Below are 18,017 nucleotides of genomic sequence, written 5' to 3'. Positions count from 1 at the left end.
AAAAACTAACAAACACATTTTTTTCAACATCTATTTTCTTCCCCAAAGCAAAATTGTTATATTGTTTTTATATATATATATATATATATATATATATATATATATATATATACTTAAAAAAATGACTAACACTTTTTTTGCAGGCAGGTGGAGTACATCCTGCCTGCAGCTAGGGGGTGCCGCAGCGCCCTCAGCACCCCCCTTACCACGCCCCTGCACTCAGGCCTCTGCTTGTGCAGCGCTTATCATCAATATTACCCAGCTCCCAATTATCTAGTCTCCCCTGGGGCATCGGCCCCTTTCTCCCACCCAGAATCCAGATGGCTCCATGACCCTCTCCTGGTTACAGCCTGAGTTCAGACGGCTCCATGACCCTCTCCTGGTTACAGCCTGTGTTCAGACGGCTCCATGACCCTCTCCTGGTTACAGCCTGAGTTCAGACGGCTCCATGACCCTCTCCTGGTTACAGCCTGTGTTCAGACGGCTCCATGACCCTCTCCTGGTTACAGCCTGTGTTCAGACGGCTCCATGACCCTCTCCTGGTTACAGCCTGTGTTCAGACGGCTCCATGACCCTCTCCTGGTTACAGCCTGAGTTCAGACGGCTCCATGACCCTCTCCTGGTTACAGCTGGTTCAGACGGCTCCATGACCCTCTCCTGGTTACAGCCTGAGTTCAGACGGCTCCATGACCCTCTCCTGGTTACAGCCTGTGTTCAGACGGCTCCATGACCCTCTCCTGGTTACAGCCTGGTTCAGACGGCTCCATGACCCTCTCCTGGTTACAGCCTAGTTTCAGACGGCTCCATGACCCTCTCCTGGTTACAGCCTGTGTTCAGACGGCTCCATGACCCTCTCCTGGTTACAGCCTGAGTTCAGACGGCTCCATGACCCTCTCCTGGTTACAGCCTGAGTTCAGACGGCTCCATGACCCTCTCCTGGTTACAGCCTGAGTTCAGACGGCTCCATGACCCTCTCCTGGTTACAGCCTGAGTTCAAACGGCTCCATGACCCTCTCCTGGTTACAGCCTGAGTTCAGATGGCTCCATGACCCTCTCCTGGTTACAGCCTGTGCCGTGATGCAGCCTGCAGATCCAGATGCGCTGCCACTCCCCTCCTGATCTGCATATCCTCCTAACACCCGTCAATTCATTTTTGTCCCCTGTAGGGGACATGGGTCTGCCGTCTTAATGTTAAGAACTATATTCTGTTATGCTGAAGCGTACATTACCAGAGACATTCAATAAAAATAAAATAAATAACATTTTTCAAGATATTTTTCACTGAAATGTCCTTTTCCATCCAAGACATCTGTCAAAAAAATAAAATCAATAAAACTTTTTTTTCTGCAGCATCTCTGGATAATATTAATATTCCTTTCTTTGCTTGGACTTGCTAGTTTAATACTTCAGGCTGGATGTTTGCTCTGATAGATTCCTCATTACCCGGGAATTACCATCTGTCTTTAAGTATTGACACCAGGCCAGCCAGTGGAGGATGGGCTGCCCCACTGTATCCTGGTTCCACCCAGGATTTCTCCCCACCGGGCTGTTTTTTGGGGGGTTCAGGTGTTTCTGCTCCTTTTTGCCTGTTTTTCCTGTTTTAGTGAAGTGTCTTTCCACAGTAATTCAGTGAAAAGAAGCATGTGGTTGTTACCTATATACTTGGCAAACTCTAGAATGGCTGCTCAACCTCTAGAATGGCTGCTCAGGCTTCTCCCTGCTAGTAAAGTCTTGCTTAGCTGCCATAATTTTCAGTCATTTCCAGTAATTTCTTCTTTGAAATGTTACACAGTTTTACAGGGTCAAAGCTATTAATTTCAGTGAAGCAATGGTAATGTCATATTCCATAAAATGTTGTGAATGCCTATTTTCCATGTCTTGTAAACCTCTTTAAAAAAAAAGGGGTCACATGGATTACCAGCCGCTATGAGTTTCGTTTGCTGGATAGTTCCCATTGCATCGAAAGCCCTGTTCTTTGCGTGTTTTCGCCTTGTGCAATTATTTAATAAAATGTATTTAACATATTAAACACAATGTATTCAGTAAAACGTCTTTAAGAAATGTGATGAAAGGCAGTTTCTCAAAGCAATGTTCAGCTGGTCAGAATATTTGATCACTGATTTTAACAGCAATTTATAAATTCCATAAAATACAGGCAAAATTTTGCTTTCAAATCATCTTGAAAATATGAGTAATCTTTGTGCTGTTTTGTGAAACAGATGCTCACCATCAGTGCACTGAAAATGAACCTGATTCGCGTTTGCGTGATATATGTGAAACACATTTTCACAAGCTGAGGTAAGCTCTTTATAAAAGATGCTGAATCTCTCTTTAAAACTACAGTATAAGAGCACAGCAACCCTCACTTTTGAGGTTGAGGTCTAATTCTGTTTATTCAAAAGAAATGCATGTGTCACTGGTCTTCCTTCAGAGCTGAAGGGATCTGGGCTTTATTGGAGTTACTGCTGGCAGGAGGAAAGCACAGTCTTGGTCGGACGAGACGAATCATCTCTGGTTTGCCATTGAAGTCTTATCACAAGATATGGAGATCAACGCTTGACATCCCTGCCTCATCGCGAAAAACTGCAGTTTTACTACCATGCTGTGTTCAGAAAGAAGGGGCCAAAACCAACTGCCACCGCTGCCTGGGAGGCGGCAGCATCCAGAAGAAGACAGTGGCGTGCTGGGACCGGCCACGTGCTGCCCCTGAAGCAGTGCGTAAAGGAGTTTGTCTCCCCCTGCAGGTCAAAGAGTTTAAGTACATGTCATGTGTCCAAATGAAGCTATTAGTGTCCCACTGTACTACGACTGAAAAGTACCCCATATCAAATCGAATCATGCCTCCAAAAATTAACTTGTTGAAAAGAAAATGCACTTTCACTTTGGTAAATTTCTGAAAATATATCTCATAAATATATTTGTAATTTCTTATTGAAATGAAGGTGCAACAAACATGGATATCATAATATCATGGACTTAAAGTTAATATAATACAAACCATATATTTTAAAACATATTTGTCACAAATTATACAATTTTCAGTTTATTTTATCTAAATGTACATAATTTATCATAGTCCTTATCTAAGATTTAATTATTTTTAATTTCTTATTTTTTTATATGGGAGAGAAAGTTCTGAATCATCTCAGCTGTGAATTCACATTCTTTAATGAAAAAATAGAATTGTGTAATATGAGAAATAAAAGATTTACTGTAGATTGGGGCCACATAATCAGGGGGGAATGGCGGCGAAGGTAATGCTCAGCCTTTGTGCCTTGGCCTTTTTTCACTGCATCCGACTGCTTTAGCTCTGCACCTTCAAGTCTGCTTTGCACGAGCCATCCACTCCAGGGCCTGGCATCGGTCCTCAGGGGAGCTGAGATCATCGACCTTCAGCTTCGGATTGGAACAGAACTGAGAGATATCCTTCCGTATCCTTTCATAGGTCTCTTAATTGTTTTTCATAAATACACTCTGAGCTGCTGCCTCTTTCTGTTGGTTCTGCTTGCTTTGATGGATCTGCATTTTGTAAGAGACTCTAAATAAATACCAGACCACCAACACTACTGGAACAGAGTCTTAACAGGCACCAGACGCCCACACACTGGAACAGAGTCTTGACAGACACCAGACATCCACACACTGGAACAGAGTCTTAACAGGCACCAGACATCAACACACTGGAACAGAGTCTTAACAGACACCAGACGTCAACACACTGGAACAGAGTCTTAACAGGCACCAGACGTCCACACACTGGAACAGAGTCTTAACAGGCACCAGACATCAACACACTGGAACAGAGTCTTAACAGGCACCAGACGTCAACACACTGGAACAGAGTCTTAATAGATACCATACCATGGGGCACATCCACACACTGGAACAGAGCCCTAACAGATATCAAACCATGGGGCCCATCCACACACTGGAACAGAGCCGTAATAGATTCCAGACCATGGGGCCCATCCACACAATGGAATATAGTCTTAACAGATACCAGACCATGGGGCCCATCCACACATTGGAACAGAGCCTCAACAGATACCAGACCATGGGGCCCATCCACACACTGAAACAGAGCCCTAACAGATATTAGACCATGGGGCCCATCCACACACTGGAACAAAGCCTTAACAGATACCAGACCATGGGACCCATCCACACACTGGAACAGAGCCTTAACAGAACCCAGACGCACCACTGGAACAGGCTTAACAATACCAACCATGGGCACATCCACACCTGGAACAGAGCCTTAACAGATACAACCATGGGGCCATCCACACACTGGAACAGAGTCTTAACAGTACAGACCATGGGCCATCCACACACTGGAACAAGTCTTAAGATACAGACCATGGCCCATCACACATGGACAGAGCCACAGATACCAGACCATGGCCCATCCACACACTGGAACAGAGCCCTAACAGATACCAGACCATGGGGCCCATCCACACACTGGAACAGAGCCTAACAGATACCAGACCATGGGCCCATCCACACAATGGAACAGAGCCTTAACAGATACCAGACCATGGGGCCCATCCACACATGGGAAAAGAGCCTTAACAGATACCAGACCATGGGCCCATCCACACACTGAAACAGAGCCTAACAGATACCAGACCATGGGGCCCATCCACACACTGGAACAAAGCCTTAACAGATACCAGACCATGGGACCCATCCACACACTGGAACAGAGCCTTAACAGAACCCAGACCATGGGGCACATCCACACACTGGAACAGATCCTTAACAGATACCAGACCATGGAGCCCATCCACACACTGAAACAGAGCCCTAACAGATACCAGACCATGGGGCCCATCCACACGCTGAAACAGAGCCCTAACAGATACCAGACCATGGGGCCCATCCACACACTGAAACAGAGCCCTAACAGATACCATACCATGGGGCACATCCACACACTGGAACAGAGCACTAACAGATACCAGACCATGGGGCCCATACACACATTGAAACAGAGCCCTAACAGATACCAGACCATGGGGCCCATCCACACACTGAAACAGAGCCTTAACAGATACCAGACCATGGGGCCCATCCACACACTGAAACAGAGCCCTAATAGATGCCAGACCATGGGGCCCATCCACACACTGAAACAGAGCCCTAACAGATACCAGACCATGGGGCCCATACACCATTTGCTGGCTGAACATTTTTTAGAGGATGCGCTAGAGTCCATTATGGATCTGGATAATGAAAATTTCAGTATAAAGCTTTCTCAAGATAACAAAACTACACTATATATGGGCACATACATACATTAATGCTGCTTTTGATTGCTGTATGTTTTGTCTTTAAATACACTCTGAAATATACACTCACCGGCCACTTCACTAGGTACACTTGTTCAATTGCAAACTGCACCCATTAACGCTATGGGGAATAAAGGTGATTTAAGTGACTTTGAACGTGGCATGGTTGTTGGTGCCAGACGGGCTGGTTTGACTATTTCAGAAACTGCTGATCTACTGGGATTTTCACGCACACCCATCTCTAGGGTTTACAGAGAATGGTCCGAAAAAGAGAAAATATCCAACGAGCGGCAGTTCTCTGGGCGAAAATGCCTTGTTAATGGCAGAGGTCAGAGGAGAATGGCCAGACTGGTTCGAGCTGATAGAAAGGCAACAGTAACTCAAATAACCACTCGTTACAACCGAGGTATGCAGAAGAGCATCTCTGAATGCACACCACGTCAAACCTTGAAGCAGATGGGCTACAGCAGCAGAAGACCACATCGGGTGTCACTCCTGTCACCTAATGAAGTGGCCGGTGAGTGTATTTATTAATACAGGTCATATATTTACAGTATATTGCAGTACGTTCCATTTTCGTAACCACATTAGACCACAGTAGACCATCTTCCAAAAAACAGAGAGGAACTTTAAATGTACCTGGTTACTGCCACTTAATTTTGTTGGATTTTATTTAAATAAAGGAAGTTCATAGTGCATTTAAAAGAATAAAAGACAGACAAGATATCATACAGCCTAAATAAATAAATTTTCCCTCCCAATCCCCTTCTACACACACTACTACCAATACATACATATATGCATACATACATGCATACATATATACATGAATACACTCAGTGTAATAGCAGGGGAAATGACTACCTTAAAACTGGCTACATGAACCTTATAAAGTTGTCCTCCATCATTGTCATCATCCTATAGTACAACAGTAAACTGTGTGACACCGAATATTGCACCCAGTAAATATACTGTGCAAAACCCAAAGAAACTGACTGTATCCATTAGTTTAAGCACTTTTTTCTCATTTAATAATCAAATTGGCTTACTGAATTTTGTTACTCTTATTTTTTTGTTGCAGAATCATGCCTTTTTTCTGTTTGCCAGTTTGGATCCTGTATTGCAGGGGGTGAACAGTATCCCTGAGAATGTGATCAGCCCTTTTCAGCTGAACAGCCGAGTGCTGATCACACCCAATGACCTTGCACCTCATCCCCATCATGCACTGCAGCCTAGCTTGGTTGTGGGTGCACATGTTACCAAACTCACAGCCCAGGCCAAAGAACATGATGCTCGGTATAACAGCCTGATAATTCTGCAACATGACAATCAACATTAAAGTTGTGTAGTTTCCTTAAAAAACATGCTGTTGCAGTGTCTTGACCTTTACTGTGGCACACTCTTTATACCTGAGCTGATTGTCCATTTCTGTCCCAAAATATTTGTACATTTCAACTCTTTGATGGGTACATTGCTGATTTTCATAAAAGGGACTTAATTTTTCCTAAAATGAATTGCTTTTTGCCTTGCTTATGTTGACCTGGAGACTGTTAACCGAATTCCATTTGACAAGTTTTCCTGCCTGCTTCTCAAATTAGGAGGGTCGTGTGATCTGCATACTTATAGAAAGTGTGAGTGGAGACTGAGGATATGCACTCGTTAGTGTACAGTATGCACAGACTGGGAGAGAGGACACAACGCAGTGTGTTAACAGACTGTCAGGAAGAGGTGGCTGCATTAAACCCAGCCACCATTCAAAAGGAACCACATAATGAGTCGTGAGTTAACTCCCAGATCTGTCAGCTTGCCCACCATCAAATGAGGTTGGATGGGATTGAAAGCACTTCAGAAATCTATAAACACAATCCTCACCCCCACCCCCCCTTCTCTGACAGGAATGCAGACTGATAAGGATTGAGGGTTGGTGAAACCTCCCTGAGGAAAACGAAGCACTTCATGGGTACTGAGGCCAAGGCAACTGGATGCAGGTCATTCATTTCCTTTGCCTGATTGCTCTTGGGCACAGGTACAATTAGAGATCGCTTTCATATGTCAGGACTTGTTCCTGTGTCATGAATGGTGTGTGTGCCCTGCGATAGATTGGTGGCCTGTCGAGGGTGTATCCCTGCTGCTCACCCAATGCATGCTGGGATAGGCTCCAGCACCCCCTGCAACCCTGATCAGGACAAGCGGGTATGGATAATGGATGGATGGATGTCCCTACATCACGTGAAAACTGAAACATTCTTTGGCAAGGTAAGGCAAGTGAATCGGCACATAACCCATCAGGGCCCTGACATTTGCCTGTGCTAATGCCTCCATAAAAGACTCCATTTTATCTTCATAAATTTTGAAGATATTATCAATTATCTTCATAAATTTTGGATTACTTTATTTCCCTCTTAATTCTACTTTGTACAGCTTTCCTTTGCTCTTTGCTTTTTTGATTCAGAAGTTTCTTTGAAACCCAAGGTTTATTGCTTGGATGAAGTTTCACTGTCTTTTCGGGGATGATTAAATCCTTGCAAAAAGGAATATATCCTGAGACGGAAAATTCTTTGTTATTGATATTTCCAGTGAAATCCAGAGTAATGTTCCAGTCAGTTCGCTCTAAACATTCACACAAGGCAGTGGTCATCTCCATAGTCCCGCTCTTTACGTACACTTCCCATGCCTTCTCGCGATGCAGGCAAGAGCGGAATCATAATATGGCCAGAATTTCTGACAGAGCTTTGGAGTATTTAGCCCTCTCAGTATTCCCACAGCAAAGGTGAAGACAAGCACTATTCTGAGCAGGGGCATGTTACATACCGGTGGTGAGATGCCATAAGTTCTTGGTGAAACACTGATGGCGGGACCCTCATTGGCTAACAAAAAGAATTTAGAAAAATGTAAGAAATAATAGCAAACAAGCAAGATTCTAAAATTTCCCAGTAATACAAAATAGTCCAGTTTCAAAACAAGCTTTGCATCTGCTTCAGCCTGGACTATCAAATCATATATATGTTGCTGGCAGACACCTGAGTGTCCATTGATGGACTGATATACTGTAAACAAAAAGAGGCAGATCTGATGAATCTCACAGGGCAGATAGTTGGGTTGGGATACCTGAGGTTGAGTGCTAAGAGTTCAATGTCTTGTGCCGAGTCTCAGCTTCACTGTGATGAGGGTCACATTACAGTACTTGTCGTTTATAAAAACGCATACACCTCCTCCTTTGCTCTTAAAGAAGATAATTTTGCGTTCCAGCCTCATTAGAGCGAAGCCCTTCAGAACACCCGCAATTGGGCTCTCTCTCAGTGCAGCCAGCCAAGTTTCCGACAGGCAAATCACACAGGATTGGGGAAAGTCAGAGAAACACGCAATATAATTATTTATTGCGAATACTTTACTCATTGCCAAGCATAATGGATGGACATGGCTGCCTAATCGGCCTTTTCTTAAACCGAGGCCATGCCCCCCTTCTTTCATCTAGCGACTATCACGTCGGTTTTCCAACATGATGATGGTAATACTGTTTATTAGTGCTTCCCGTGATTGGAGTCAAGCTATCCACAATTTCCTGATTCTTGGTCTATCTGTCTATCGAAACACTGTTGTAAAAACACCCACACTGTGCCACAATGGGAATGGGAATAAATAGGATAAGGGCCACTTTTAGCTGCATTCTGTGAACATGACCTAAAAGAAAACATGGACAAGGCAGCTTCCCCAGTGCAAACAGGGAGCAGGGTGGGCTTGAGAAGTAATGGCAGGTCCACCTGTTAGGCGGCGCCTGAACTGCCGTCCACTGACTCATGTCAGTGTGAGCTGGACTTGCAAGCTGCGGTGTGATAAGAAGTGGTGACATCATGAGGAGGGCACATGCTTGTCTGCGCTCTTCAAACTTGACGAGGGAGCTTCCGGCAATCAGCACTGATAAAACGTTAGTGTTTTTCCTAATTTTAGAGTAAAGGGTGAAAGTAATTAGAAAAAAAAGAAATGGGGGCTGCTGGGTGGCACGCTCCTATAAGGCACCAAACTGTGGTGCATGGACGAGCCCCATGGCCTCAGATCAAAGCCAGACCGTGCCAGTGCCAACTGCTGGTCCACTGGGCACCCATGGGCTACAGGTCAAAGTTGCATGTGATATGTCTTCCTCCAAAACCACTCTATGCAAGTTTAGCTGTGGTGTGAAAAGCAGCAGTTGGGTGGCTGTGCGTTTCGGAGGATGTGTACACTCGATTTGGCAGTGGGCTTTGCGCCTGAACATGGCTGCGATTGCGATCACTGGACATCCCACACTGGGTTCCAAATGTTGCAAGGAAAAAAAAAGAAACATATTTTTAGAAATAAAATAACTTTTCAGAAAACTTCTCAGCTGTTGCTCATTTTTATTTTGCTGCTCAACAATAAAAATAAGCATCAATTTTCATCCGTGAGGACAGAAGCAGCTCTCTTTTGACATTAAGGAAAGTGCAATCCAGTGCTATGCCTTTTCCTCAGAAAAACAAAACAAAGGGATAACTGCCAACTGTGAGAATAAAGAAACAACTGCCAAGTGTGGAAACAAAAGGATAACTGTCAAGGGTGAAAACAAAGGGATAACTGTCATGGGTGAAATAAAGGGATAACTGCTAAGGGCAAAAACAAAGGGATAACTGTCAAGGGTAAAAACAAAAGGATAACTGTCAAGGGTGAAAACAAAGGGATAACTGTCATGGGTGAAATAAAGGGATAACTGCTAAGGGCAAAAACAAAGGGATAACTGTCAAGGGTGAAAACAAAAGGATAACTGTCAAGGGTGAAAACAAAGGGATAACTGTCAAGAGTGAAAACAAAGGGATAATTGTCATGGGTGAAAACAAAAGGATAACTGCTAAGGGTGAAAACAAAGGGATAACTGTCAAGGGTGAAAACAAAGGCATAACTGTCAATAGTGAAAACAAAAGGATAACTGTCAAGGGTGAAAACAAAGGGATAACTGTCAAGAGTGAAAACAAAGGGATAACTGTCAAGGATGGAACAAAGGGATAATCTCTTGGCTCGGCAACAGGTCTGAGGTATTCACATATTTATTGTTTTATCTATGATGGAAAAAAAATGCATTACATATTATTCCATGGTTTGATTGTGTAGGGATGCCATTTTCCCCAAAGGAAAATAAGATCTAATTGAAGCCTATTTGAAAACTTATTTTCAGGTTTCTGTGTATCTCATTCTGTTTTAGCATGGAAGTGTTGCCACAGTTTTATGAACAGCACAACACAGCAAACGGTTGTGGCAGGGTAATCAACAGCAGAAATTGCAGATCCCTCAAAAACAGAACAAGAACAGTACATAACACCACAAAATGCTGTCACCAGAGTGCTACATTATGGCAATAACAAAGACAAAATGAGATTGATTCATTGGGGAAACAATAATGGCCTGACAAAGCTGCGCTTCTGACGACAGCGTGATGGCACTGATTGTGTGTTGCTTTTCTGCAGGATGGAAATAGAGGTGGCATGGCTGCCAGCTGACTGACACAGAGGCGGAGGGCCCATGGAGAGGACATGGCCTGTATTTGTATCAGTACAGGTACTGATTGCTGGCTGTCTCTCCTTGGCCTATTTCCCACACTTCTACGCCAAACCTGCTGCCGTACGTCCGCATTGCTCCACCGCATGCAGCTTGATTGGCTCCTTTCTGTTTTATTCAAACAATGAGCAATGTGAAAATAGCTGCCACCGTACTGCCCCTGCCCCCCCCCCCCCCACCATCACATCTTCTGCCTCCTCTGTAAACCTCCCAACCTCCCATGCCCCCCTCCACGTCTTCTTCTTTTCTTCTTCTTTTTCTGAATGCATGACATATAAATGATCAATCTGTGGATCCACCTGTCCCAATCTTCTGCTTCTGTAATTGACAGGGCTTCAAACTGACACTCGTTTCCTTGATTCTTCCATCCTTGCGTCCTTTCGTTGTGTTCTCTGTTGGGTGGAGCTAAGGACCAAGGAAAGGACATGAGGAAAGGATACAAGGAGAGAAAATAAGTCATTGGAATGAATAACTAACATTTCATAAATAACATAGCAATTTGCATTTTAACCAATCAGCTGTGTCTCTGATTGCTATACTTCCAATCAGAAGTTAAAACAGAGAACATTAGTGAAGACATGCTGTGTCAAACCTCTAGCTCTCCTATTTAGAAATGGCATACATCACATCAAAGGGAAGCTTGATTATTTTCCTGTTTATATATATATTTTTAAAAGTATACATATTTATGTTTGGAATTATTGCACAGTTAAAATTTTAAAAAGCGATGAAAACGATGCAGATTTTATTTTATTTTTTTATTTGGAAAGAAAACTATTAAATCCAGAAACTTCCTTGAAAGCTGAGAAAACATTTTAGAGGGCATTGAGTTGCAGCTAATGTACACACAGATTACTTAAGGCGAACTTTTCCTTTTCTGTTTTCTCAGGTAAAGCAAGGGATTTACAGACTAGATAACATGAGATTTGTTAGAAGTCACTTGCCTTGTAGCGGCCATTATTTTTCTTCAAAAATATATGGTAATTAAGTCTGGTGCTGTCTGGTCTTTAGATTATGTGTACCAAGTTTTGTGCAAATACGCAGCCATATGTGGAGGCCTAGTATAGATGGTACTCAAGTTACTTATCATAGGAGTAGCATGGATAGAATAGAGCAGTGCAGACAGGCAGCAACACAAAAATTATAATTCAGGAGCGGGATGAATCTGTCCATCCCTATGCAGACATCTGAAATCTTTCATTCCACAAAGAACTGGCAGGGCTTGGATTGCCCACTCGTTCACAGACAACACTCCTGGTCCATTGTCCCAGTCTGAGCCCTCGATTTTGTATTTGATCGCACTTGCTTGGTCTTTATAACCCAGAAATGTTCTCACAGAGGTTATTCACGAGTGAAATATTGCATTTGCTGCTTTAGTGTTCACAGTGACTACGCATATTGCATTGGTCAGTAGAGCCTCATAATGTCAGTTTGCCTGTTAATCACAAGATCCAAGTGTCTGAGCCATTTCAGGTCTTACTAGCTGCAGCCAATGGGAGTTTACGAAAAAAAAAAAACGAGAAAAAAAACACAATGTTGGTGCTCCATTTATTTGGGACCTGAGGCCTGTACAAATAGTTTTTTCTTCTTCTGTTGAGAAAATTACAGGTGGTGAAAATTAAAATTAGAGGAGAGGAAACACAGGTACCCCAAAGGCATAAAATCTAAAAACCGAGCAACTTTCTCTCTTTTCGGCCAATAAGTTAATGTGTATGGTTATTATCATATTTTTTGGAGGTAGGAAAAGATATCACCTGCCAAGCAGTAAAAAACTGAAGAAAACACACATATGGACTGTGGGGCTACTGCCACTAGTATGAGCACAGCAGGTTTCAACCTCGGCCTTCTTTAGCTGAATGTCTTTGCTGCAGCAGAGAGCATTTATGAGAGGTGTACTAATGTTTAAAAGCAGTCTAAACTTTGATTACTGTTTCTTACTGATTCTTTCACATGGAAAGGCACAGACACGTTTCACCAGTGCAGTCATTCGTGTAAAAATTCCCCTCTACAGCTAGCCTATATTCAAGAAGGAGTTAAATGATAATTACTGTGTTGCTCTAAAAGCCTCAATTGTGTTCTCACATTGATTTTTTAAAAATGACATTGATAACATCACTTCTCAGTAAGACTGGGGGTCTGGTCTGGTCAGCAAGCAGCTGCATTCGAACACTGGGTTTCGAAAATATTCAGTACAGCATCTGTGTAGTCTTGTACTTTGATAAATCTGAAGATTAATCTGACCTTGTTAGCATGAAGATGCCAGTCCACATGGCTTTGAGAAGCACAGAAGGCAAAAGGACAGTATTCTCCAGTATGTCTGGAATTCAAACGCAAGACCCGACACAGAGACAGGTCTCTCTCGTGACGATGCAAAACTGTATCATTGTAAAAATTTGAGATAAGTTAGCTGAATGTGTATCACTGTTTGATGAGGGACACATAATTTAATGGGGAACATCATAAAATTATACCACAGTTCTGCTGCTTACTTCCTGAAATTAAAGCAGTTATGTTGCATACCATACTGTTTATTCCACTGGTAACCAACCCTGTTCCTGGAGATGTAGGTTTTCACTTCAACCCTAATTTGGCACATCTGACTCGACTAATTGGCAGTTCAACAACATCTCTAGCTGTTGAAGGAGGTGTGCGTTCTTTGGGTTCGAATGAAACCAACAGGATTTTCCAAAAATAAATTTTGTGTACTGAAACAAAATATATAGCTTGGGGTAGTTTATTTATTTATTTATTTATTTAAATACAGAGCAAATATGATTGAGGTAACAATGGAATATGATTTATTAAACCACTGATCAATACACAAAAGGATTTCATATTCAAATAACTATGCTAATAATTGGCTCAATTGTTCACTTGTTTTAAAACATTGATACATATTCATAAATGGTTGTGCAAGAGCGCATTCGAACTGGGTTGAATTTCATCACCTGATCTGATGTATCGAAGATTAATCGACTTGCAGCAGTCATGGCTGACAGGCAAGGACAGTATTCCATATGTCGGAATTCACGAACCCGAACGCTCTTCGTGACATCAAACTTATCATGTAAATTGAGATAGTAGTGAAGGTATCCGTTATGAGGGACATAATTTATGGACTCTAATTTCCCGTCTGCTCTCTGAAATAAGCATATTGCACCATACGTTATTCTGGTACACGTTCTGGAGATGAGGTTCACCAACCCTATTGACATTGACGATATGGCATTCACAAATCTTAGCGTAGTGTGTTCTTGTTCGAATGAACAAAGATTCAAAATTGTGTACGAACAATTATGCTTGGGGTTATTATTTTATTATTAATAACATAGTCTTTCATGTTATATACAGGTAATATGATTATATAACAATTCTAATACACTTTAAAAAAGGATTTAATATCCAACAAACTTATGAGTTACTATTGTACTACTTTCAACACATTTTGTGTGAAAGTTACTTTTGTGTCACAAATATAAAATTTATGTGTCACAAAGGGGGACTTGTCTGTTGAAAGTAAAATTCAGTAAAAACTGAAAATAAAATATCATATCCATAAAAAAAATAAAATAATAAAAACATGGCTTGCAGCCTTTTGGGTAATTATGAAGAACTGTTTATTTATTTAATGACTTAAGTCAATTAAAGTTATCTAGTCTACTTTAAGAATAACAACAACAACAACAATAATAATAATACTAATAATAAGAAGAACAACAACATACTTATTATTATTATGTTCGAGATTGCACACCAACGTTAGCTAATTATTAAATATATCTTTTAAATATATTAGTAATGTAAGTCAACCTGTTTTGCCAGTAGGTTTCTCCATCTCGTTAACTCTTACGTAACACAGTAGGCTTGCCGCCCAAAGTATTTCTGTACACCCAAATGCAGACTGTTTTGGTTCTGGGATGGGGCGTAAATTACCTTTCTTTATGCTTCGTTGGCAGGAAAACACACGTAGCGACGAAAGTGTTCACACACCGCGATGGATTGTTCGGCATAGTTGTTTGCGCTATGCTGAGTTGCACGGAGTTACTTCACTCCGAACGAGTTTCGCAGAGTTTACATCCGGGTTTTTTCCCTAGGCAATGGAAGGCGAAGTACCCCCGTTCCTTAGGCAAAGTGAAATAAATTCGCCGCACCGTCACACAAAGTAGTTCTCGTAGTAAAATGCATTTCCTTCCACAGTATGGCAGTCATTGAACCGGACCGTCTCACTTTCGTCCTATTACTATTACCGCAGAATCTACTGGAACCGTCGCAGCCCAATTTTGCGAATTTTACTCCATAGTTTTCATGTCCTCTTCTCGGTCTCTTCCTGCGCGGAATGATAACTAGTGTACTCAGGCTGGGGGTGAATGTGATTGTAGAAGAGTTCTTGTTTTGTATCTCAGTTTCTCTCTTTTTAGACAATTAAATTTAAAAAGCCCGAAATAAATCTGGAAAATGAAATCTGTCTCTATGAAGAGTACATGAATATTCATGTCATAAAAGTACATTCAAGAAGGGATTCGGCGCGGAGATACTGGGGTGTTTGTAAATATTTATTTAAATAATTTGTGAGAGAGGAGAAGAGGGTTGACTGCTGCTCAACTATAAGAGAGGAGGGTAAGTGCACCTCGGGATCTTTTTTATTTTTTATAAATAAAAAAATTTAAAAAAAACTTTTTAATATTGGAAAACTTCCGTCGTTGTCAGGGGTGGATTTAGGCAACGTGAAAACGAAACGTTAGTGTCTGGCGAGGTAAAATGTTTTGTTAATTTAGCTAGCGATCCTTATTCTAGGAGTTGAGTGTTATTTTCTGAGTGCATTTCCATTGGAGGGCAGCGAGCGTAGTGAAAAAGGGGCAGATTCTAACTTGCGGCCAGCTTTTTACTCTTGTTAAATAAAGACATGTTTGCAACGAAAATGACCAAATGCACCGAGAAACGAGTGTTTGGTGTGTAACGGGAACATTCATCATGTGGATATTTTTGATCCATAGCAATGCTATTTACTTTCACTTTTTATATTTGGCTGGTTTGTTGATTTACTGTAAACGGTTGGTATGTAGCTAGCTAGCTCACTATTTCATTTTTGTATAGCAACACAATTAGCCAGGCAGGCAGAAAACGCTGCGCACCAAAGTTTACGTGGCTGTGCTTTATTGTAGCTGCAGCACTGCACGGAACCGAGCGGATCCTTAGTGGAAGCAAGTGAGGAGCAAAGCTAGCGGGCAGCTAGCAAGCGAGCTAATGGTCCTGGGGGCAATTGAACGGTCTTTAAGGGGGACTGGGTTAATTAAGTATCATTAGAGTGTACATCAGTTTTAATAGCAAGTGATCACATAGTTTGTTCTGTCTCTAGCGAATGGGTTGATTTTTCATATTCTGTTTTTGAATCAGAACAGGGCCTAGGCTATAGAGTAACCTTGTTTTTACTGAAAAATAGGGAAAATATGAGATACAGGAATTAACTAGCCAACTGAAATATTTCATATAGCATTCTATGAAAATGAAAAAGTAATAACTTGAAAGCATCAATGAACTGCGTTGCCATAAACCATGTAATTGTTTTTTGCTTTTTATGAAGGTGGATTATGATGCTGCGGTTGTGTCTGCTTAACTAGTTTGTCGCTTTAGCATGCCTCCCGTGTCTGCCTAATACACACACACACCCACACTTTGTGAGAGCCTTCACCTGTGTCTTTATAAGTTTTTGGTTAACATTGCCAGCGATTAATAGTTGCTAGTGTACATTCGGTCCAAGATGAAAATTACACTTCAGTGATTGTACAATTACATGTTTTGTTGTTTTAAGACCAGGCCCATGATAATGCTTCACAGAAGCGTTTTTAAAATTTGATATAAGTGAAGACTACAGAACATGAGAAGAAGGTAATTAGTTTAGCCCTGCATGTCATCAGTTTATCCTGTAAATACCACAAATCAGATAGCAGTATGTAGTAAAATAGACTATAAACATTACAAGAAATCACCTACAGTACGTGGTGCTTTTTTTGGTTTATGTGTTGGTCCTAGCTAGTTTGTTATTTTGGACAGATATAAATTATCCAGGTAATGATAAGCAAAGGAAAGCCTCGTATACTACAAATAAGCTGTAACTAAAGCCATTCGTAGAGCTGAATAACATACAGTGGTGCTGTAGAGTTAAGTTGCTATTTACTTTGAGCTCACCTGTGCAGTATTGTAACCTACAGCTCTCTAGAACTAGGGTTAAACATTGCACTTTACCTGCCAAATCTTCAGCATAGCTTATTGAATATGGCCAGCCTTGTTTTGATCAGGGTCTGATCACATGCATCCATTTGTTTTCCTCCACTTCCTAGTTGGACTTGGGCCTTTGTGGGCTTGGGCTCAGACCTGCAGGGTCCCAGGCCTCATGAAATCTGCTTTCTGATTGGCTGCTCAGGGTCTTGGGGCTCACGAGAATCTCTTTGTAATTGGCCGCTCACGGTCCTGGGCCTCATTAGAGCTGCTTTCTGATTGCCCACTCTGGGTCCCGGGCCTCACAAGAGCTGCTTTCTGGTTAGCCATTCAGGGCCCTGGGCCTCATGAGAGCTGCTTTCTGGTTGGCCATTCAGGGTCCCAGGCCTCATTAAAGCTGCTTTCCGATTGGTCACACAGGGTCCCAGGCCTCATTGGAGCTGCTTTCTGAGTGTCACGAGTCTCATGAGACCCGCTTTCTGACTGGCCACTTGGAGCCTAGTGACAGCTTGGTATCTTAAGGGAAAATCTTGGTGTTCATATTGCCCAACTTTACACTGTGATTTTGCACCTGTTATGTTAGGAAATGAGCTTGGTTGTACTTCAGACCAGTGCATGCTACGTACCTATGGCGATGTAGAAGAAGACTCTTCACAGGTGTGATTTGCAGGCTTGCTCGTTTGGGGCCTTCTTTCTAAGTTCTGCTCTTAATTATTTCAGCAGCCCGATTATTTGTCTGATCTGATGTTTTTTATGATGTCGCGAGCCACAGCTGTAGACTGTCCCAGGTGACCAGGCTTCCCTGGGGTCTGGGCCAGGAGTGAAACAGCTGTGGTGTAAAAACGAGCCGTAACACCCGGACAGGCCTGCAGAAGCCCCGGCCCTGTTCCAGGGCATTCCACAGGCACTCTCCTCCAGTCACGTCAGGTCAGTCGCCAGGCTGTG

At 42.3% G+C, this 18,017-nt stretch overlaps 1 protein-coding gene and 1 long non-coding RNA gene across 6 annotated transcripts in view; one reads left to right on the top strand and one right to left on the bottom strand.

Annotated features, from left to right (window-relative positions):
* Positions 1-9,647: 9,647 nt before the first annotated feature.
* LOC135241714 (uncharacterized) lies at positions 9,648-14,968 on the bottom strand. Its single transcript, XR_010326093.1, has 2 exons — positions 14,790-14,968; positions 9,648-11,261 (listed from the first exon to the last, which is right to left on the bottom strand). It is a non-coding gene; the product is annotated as an uncharacterized LOC135241714 (long non-coding RNA).
* A 243-nt stretch (positions 14,969-15,211) lies between these two features.
* LOC135241712 (PHD finger protein 21A-like) overlaps positions 15,212-18,017 on the top strand; it is a 59,645-nt gene continuing 56,839 nt past the window's right edge. For 4 of the 5 annotated variants that reach the window (XM_064312321.1, XM_064312316.1, XM_064312320.1 and 1 more), the window contains exon 1: positions 15,212-15,473. The gene's annotated coding sequence lies outside the window, so the exon portion shown is untranslated. Of the gene's footprint in view, positions 15,474-15,530; positions 18,000-18,017 lie in introns of those variants that run through there. The other variant, XM_064312317.1, reaches the window with a different exon arrangement.

This window comes from Anguilla rostrata, chromosome 16 (genome assembly GCF_018555375.3).
Source record: "Anguilla rostrata isolate EN2019 chromosome 16, ASM1855537v3, whole genome shotgun sequence".
NCBI classification, from domain to species: domain Eukaryota; kingdom Metazoa; phylum Chordata; class Actinopteri; order Anguilliformes; family Anguillidae; genus Anguilla; species Anguilla rostrata.
This window is presented reverse-complemented; position numbering and strand designations above follow the sequence as displayed.